This window comes from Oryx dammah, unplaced genomic scaffold (assembly GCF_014754425.2).
Source record: "Oryx dammah isolate SB20612 unplaced genomic scaffold, SCBI_Odam_1.1 HiC_scaffold_2, whole genome shotgun sequence".
In the NCBI taxonomy this organism is placed as follows: domain Eukaryota; kingdom Metazoa; phylum Chordata; class Mammalia; order Artiodactyla; family Bovidae; genus Oryx; species Oryx dammah.
Window position 1 is genome coordinate 146,992,481 of NW_024070186.1, and position 6,123 is coordinate 146,998,603.

Sequence of the window (6,123 nt, forward strand, 5' to 3'; positions counted from 1 at the left end):
CTCCCTTTCTTTCTGTATCTATGGAGAGTATATGTCAAAGTTTCCAGAATATTTTTACGTTTTCTTGTATAAGTAAATACAGTATATATTTCCATTTGTTTCCGAGTAGTCCCATGAAATTATGTCAGAATTAGATTTCAGAGTTTGAGCACATAAGAAATAATGTCATGATTGCACATGTTTTCTTCTTTTGACATTCATCTGATGCTTTCTTATGATGATATTTAAAAATGACAGTTTCCTGTTTGCCAAGCTGATCAAAAGATGTCCTTTCTTTGACCTAAGTCCTTCCTTAAAATGGTTCCAAATTTTAAGAAGAAAAGAGTGACAAAAGTGGCCTGATGTGTCCTTATCAATTCACTGGTGTGGGGGCTGATGGTGGCAGGGCTTTCCTTCCTTTGACCAAGGTTGGAAATGTGAAATTACATAGCACATTGAGAAAGGATTCCGGTGGCTGGAGGCAAAGGTCTTTTCCAGGAAAGGAGTATGGCAGCTCCTCATGATGCCTTTCTTTTTGCCGAGAGCTAGAATTTAAGTTGACATACATAGTGTGACTTCTATGGTCTCCACTGACTCCAAATTGTAAACTAGTGTTGGAAACACCATCTTAGAGATTCTGTTAAAAAATACAATAGCAGGAGGAGGGGTAGTTTTAAATCCTAAAAAGTCTGATGGTTTCCTTGTTTCTTGATTATTTGTTTGCTATTATAGAGCAGTTGCTACTAAGATGTGCTGTCTCCAGTGCCTCAAAGATGTGGTAGCGCTTCCCTGGTGGCTCAGATGGTAAGGAATCAGCCTGCAGTGTGGGAGGCCCAGGTTTGATCCCTGGGTAGGGAAGATACTCTGGAGAAGGGCATGGCAGCCCACTCCAGTATTCTTGCCTGGAGAATCCCATGGACGGAGGAGCCTGGCGGGCTACAGCCCACGGGGTAGCAGGGAGTCAGATATGACTGAGCAACTGGCACTACTACACTACTACAACTATTCTGGTTTAAGAAATAGTGGCCTGGAAATCTATAAGCCATGTCCTTAAGCATTATAAACGGGCATTTTTTAAAATGTATTAGCATCAAGCCTAAGATGCCTCAGACCTACCCAAAGATGCTTAGACAGCTACACAGGTAAACATACTGTTTACACACACAGAGAACCACAAACCCACTTAAACACGCTCATAAACACACCTTCCACAGGAAAGTTTAAAAACCTCCAGTCCATGCCCTTTTCTCATGTCTATTAGCTCTCTGGCCTGAGCCATCATCTTCCCTGCAGTAATCCTTTGGTGAAGAGCCTGATACCCAGAGTCAGACTGGATGACTCTGGATGACCTTTGGCAGCTCGCTTTCATTTGCTCATGCGTTAAGTATTGTTAATATTAGGACCTGCCTGAAAGGTTAGTCGCAATCAATTATTCCATGCAAAGTACTTAGAACAATGCCAGTGCTCAAGAAATACCACCTGCCCTTACTGGGGACTCTGTTGGTTTCCTACTGCTGCTGTAACAAATTATTACTAACTTAGTTGCTTAAAACAACATTTGTATAGGTCGGAAGTCTGACAGGGATCTCACCAGGCTAAGGTCGCGGTATTAGCAGAACTGCATTTCCTTCCCTTAGGGAGAAATCTATTTCCTTGCCTTTTTCTGCTCTAGAGACCATCCACACACCTTAGCCCAAGGCTCCCTTGTTCCATCTTCAAAGCCAGCAACGTTGCATCTCTCTCACCCTCCTTCCATCTTCACATCTTTATTTGACCACAGCTGGTGGAGGTTCTCTGCTTTTCAAGGACTTGTGTGATTATCCTGGGTCCATGAGGTTCATCCAGGACACTCCTGAGGTCTGTGACCTTAATCACTTCGACAAAGTTCCTTTCTCCTTTTAAGGTAACATATTCATAGCTTCCAAGTTCGGGATATGGGCATCTTTGGGAAGGGGAACATTGTTCTCCTTACCCCCATGGAAGTGTTAACGATGATAAATCCGAATGAAAAATGTGAATGTATTCTTACCACATTAAGTGTCCTTTATGTTTCCATTCATCCATTCATTTAATGCTATAATAGGTCAGGCTTGGTGAGTAAGTCTGTGCCCTCACAGAGCTGGCAGCCTTAAAGATCTGTGCTAATATCCAGATTCAAAATGTACAGCAAATTAGATTTGCTATAGTGTGTGTGTGTGTGTGTGTTAGTGGCTCAGTTGTGTACTATTCTTTGCAACCTCATGGACTGTAGCCTGCCAAGCTCTTCTGCCCATGGGATTCTCCAGGCAAGAATACTGAAGTGGGTAGCTATTCCCTTCTCCAGCAGATCTTCCTGACCCAGGGACTGAACCCTGGTTTCCTGCGTTGCAGGCAGATTCTTTACTGCCCGAACCACCAGGGAAGCCCTGGATATAGAGTAGATATATACAGTTTAGAAGATCTAGCTATTGCACATTCACTGATTTATTTTTTCAGTCACTCAACAAATATCTATCAAGTGCTTAGCCTGTAAAGGCCACTCCACAAAAGGAAATCTCGATTTCTGACACGCGTTCAAAGCTAAAAGCTGTGACATCATCCTTTCTCAAACAAACCAACTCTTATAAACATCCCAGAAGAGGCTTCAGGAAGACTTCTCAAGAGAAGGGTTGTTAACCTAGGGCATGTGTGGTGGCTCCAAGAGTCTGGGGCTGCCTGGCAAGCACACGCAAAATTGTGCTTGTCTGTGTGTTTGCGGGGGAGGGGAGCTGCTTCACTGCTTTTATCGGGTTCAACAAGGAGTCAACGTTCCACCAAAGATGAAGCGTGTAAACCCCAAGGTATTGCGGTTTGTGACGTCAAAGATCTTCCTGCTTTGTTTCTGCATGGGGCACAAGAGGCTTTAACGTGGGGCTGAGTGAATGACGCTGTCAGTGACTTGGATTCCTTTCTCGAGTTGGTGTCACAGCATCACTCTTGCTTACCGTCATGATGAATTCTCTTCTGTCCACTCAGTTCTTATGCTGTGAAGGGTCACAACTGTCTGTACTTAACCCGCGTACCATGTGACAAAAGGAGATTCAGAGACAGACACGGCAGAGCTTGAAGATAAGCTCTGAAGGCTCCTTTGCCTTTCTGACTCTGGCAAATTGCCTTTTTGAGAGTCCTACTCCATCAGTTATCTCCTTTGAGTTGTATACTGTGAATCGTGTGAAAAAGGGTATCAGAAAGGGGTGGAATGAGGACCATATTTAAAGCAAGGAACTATATGGCAGAGGATGAGATGGTTGGATGGCAATATTGACTCAATGGACATGAATCTGAGCAAACCCTGGGAGACAGTGAAAGACAAGGAAGTCTGGAGTGTTGTAGTCTACAGGGTCGCAAAGAGTTAGACACGACTTAGCAACTGAACAAGAAGCTTCTTACAGTAAAAAAAAAAAGTCAATCAGTTGGAGAGGGAAGTAGATGAAACAATGTTCTTCTAGACGGATTGAATAAAGAAGCACTCCCTTTTTCCATTCCCTTTTTTTTAAAAAAAGCTATATATTAGAAATAAGCATTGCTTCTTTCAAAGAATATACTTGATTCTTGCAGGTCAAGGCCAGCTGTGGGTGGTTTGTTCTGTGCTCACATTTAGGAACGCCTCCAATTCAGACACCACAGACCCACCTCCTTAACTGTTTACTCTTCCCTCCTTGCCTCTGTTTCTGAGAAAAGCTTGATGATAGAACGTGCAGCTCCCTTTCCGGATATTTCAGTAGTCCTGGGTGGAAGGTGCTGTTGCCCACTCCAGCAGCCCTTTCCCCGTCAGACCCCAGAGTGGAAGGAGCCAGACTGCTTTTTAATAGCCCCTACCAAGCTCTTGGATGCCCCAGGCTATAGAAGTCTAAAAGTAGGCGGCAGGGGGGTGATGGGCTATATGGAGTTATGCGGGCACGTGGTCTTATAGGCTCTGGTACTTGGGTTGTGAGCCGAGATAAATCATGGCTTTGGTATGTACTTTTTGCTGCTTTGCTTAAAAGAGTTCCCTTGCCTCTCCTTCCCAGTTTCAAGCTTCACTCCGTTGCTCACTGCATTCCCCTGCTTCCACCCAAGACCATCTACTTAAATTCTCTGAAATTGGCAAGAGGAGAAGCTATGACTTTGTCCATTCATTTCGTGACTTAAAATCCATCTTCTTTCACTGGAGCTGATGGTATCAGATAGAGGCAGACAGAGAAGCTTAGATGACCATTAACTATCATCTTCAGACTTGCTTTCTGAGTGACCTAGTTGAAGAGGGTGAATACAATTTGTAGATTAGCCATGATTTTATAGTACTTGAGGATTATGAAGATGAAGGGGCAGCATATATCCTGCATTTTAAATTAGGAGTTGACTGCTGTACATACTGGATGAATTCATTTTTATAGAGGACTTCCGATTTACTCTATGCTCCTTCCTTAATATCGTCCTCTGTCTTCACCATCACGTGATCATGCCTGTTGTTACTTTCGTTTTAATCCATCCAGAAAGTTGCTAGGAGACAGAAAAAAGGAAGATGCAAATTTGGGAGTTCACTGACTATCATCTAGTTACATAACCCATAGAAAATAGATCTGTGCAAATAAAGACACAGATAAGTACACAACCAGGTCAGGGTCCCACGCTCTGTTCGAATTCTGTTTTCTCATTAGTGACCTTCTCATGACAGAGCCCTGGAGAAGGACTGTGGGTCTCAAACATCTCAACATCGGTTGAGAGCCAGAGCAAAGATTCGGGAGAAAACTACTGTGAAACAAGGATGCAATTATTTCAAATTAAAAGCAGTTACACGATTAACTTTGTGTCCCCATCACCAAAGCCTCGGGACATGTTGGAAAACTCCAGTGATTCACTGCCGTTCATACATTCTGCTTGGTAACAAAACTTTTAAAAAGAAAATGTCATGGTCCTAAATTTCCCTACGTGTACAGTTCATGATTTGAAACAGTACAAGGAAAAAAAAATCTCTATGGAAATTGAATACGTTGGCAAACTAGAGATTATCAAAAGAGAAAGAAAATGATGGGAATATTTTACAGCTGCTGGTGGGGAGAATTATGCAGCTTTCCACTATGCAAAGTTTTGTAATTGTAACTTCTTGATACCTTTTAAGGAGAAAATACTGCCGGCTGCAACTTGAGAGCTTTTATGAGAACCATGAAAGAGTTTTTCCTTCACTCACATCTGTCTTCATTTGCTGGGTGTACACTGTAGGTTTCATGCCTGTTAGCTAAATCTAAGACATTAAAGACTTGCTTAAATCAAGCAAATGAATGTATCCTTAAACCATAATGTTTCTATAAAGTTAGGGAAGAAGAGACTTACACTGAACTATTTAGTCTTTATTATTTGCTTCTGTTGTTTACAATAGTAAATGAGCAGAAATATCAATATATCCAAAATCATAGACTTTAAACCAAACTTAAAGTCTTCAAGATCACTTGAGTGAGAAAAAGAATCATATTTCAAGTGAGATTTCAGATATCTTCACTATGTTTACCTATCTAAGTAGCTAGAAAATTACCTCAAAGTGTGTTTCTGTTTTTTAACTTTTTTGGGGGGGTGGGGGTGGGGGGATTCTTTTCATGCTAAGGCAGTTAGTATCATGGAATCATAGAAATTTTGGTTTATGACATTTTCATCAGGATTTCAAACATGTTTCCACACCAAAATCTTTGCTATTGCATTTTAGTTGCTTATCAATATTTTCTCACCAGCTGAATTTTCTAAAATACCAATATTTTCTATAGAAATTCATCCATTAACACCAGAGGCATGGCAGATTAAGTCAGAACAATGTGGTGGATACATGCTGATTTACCTTTGGTGAGTATCCCTTAGGTTTTAATCTCTCAGACATATGTGTTATTAGATCAGATTTAATGTGCAAACTAATAGAATGAAAACTGAAAAACTGAATCAGTTACCAGTCAGCCAGATCTTGGGTGCTATAAATACTCAGTCACAAATCCTTATGTATTGAAAACATGGTTCTATGAGAAACTAGTCTAGAGGTTTGTGATTATGCAGGCATTGAGGATAAAGATTCTTCTTGAAGGGATAGCATTTCTTTGCTGAAATGAAATACCATGTAAAATATAACTGACAGTGTAATTTGAGTTTTGATATTCTGATTTT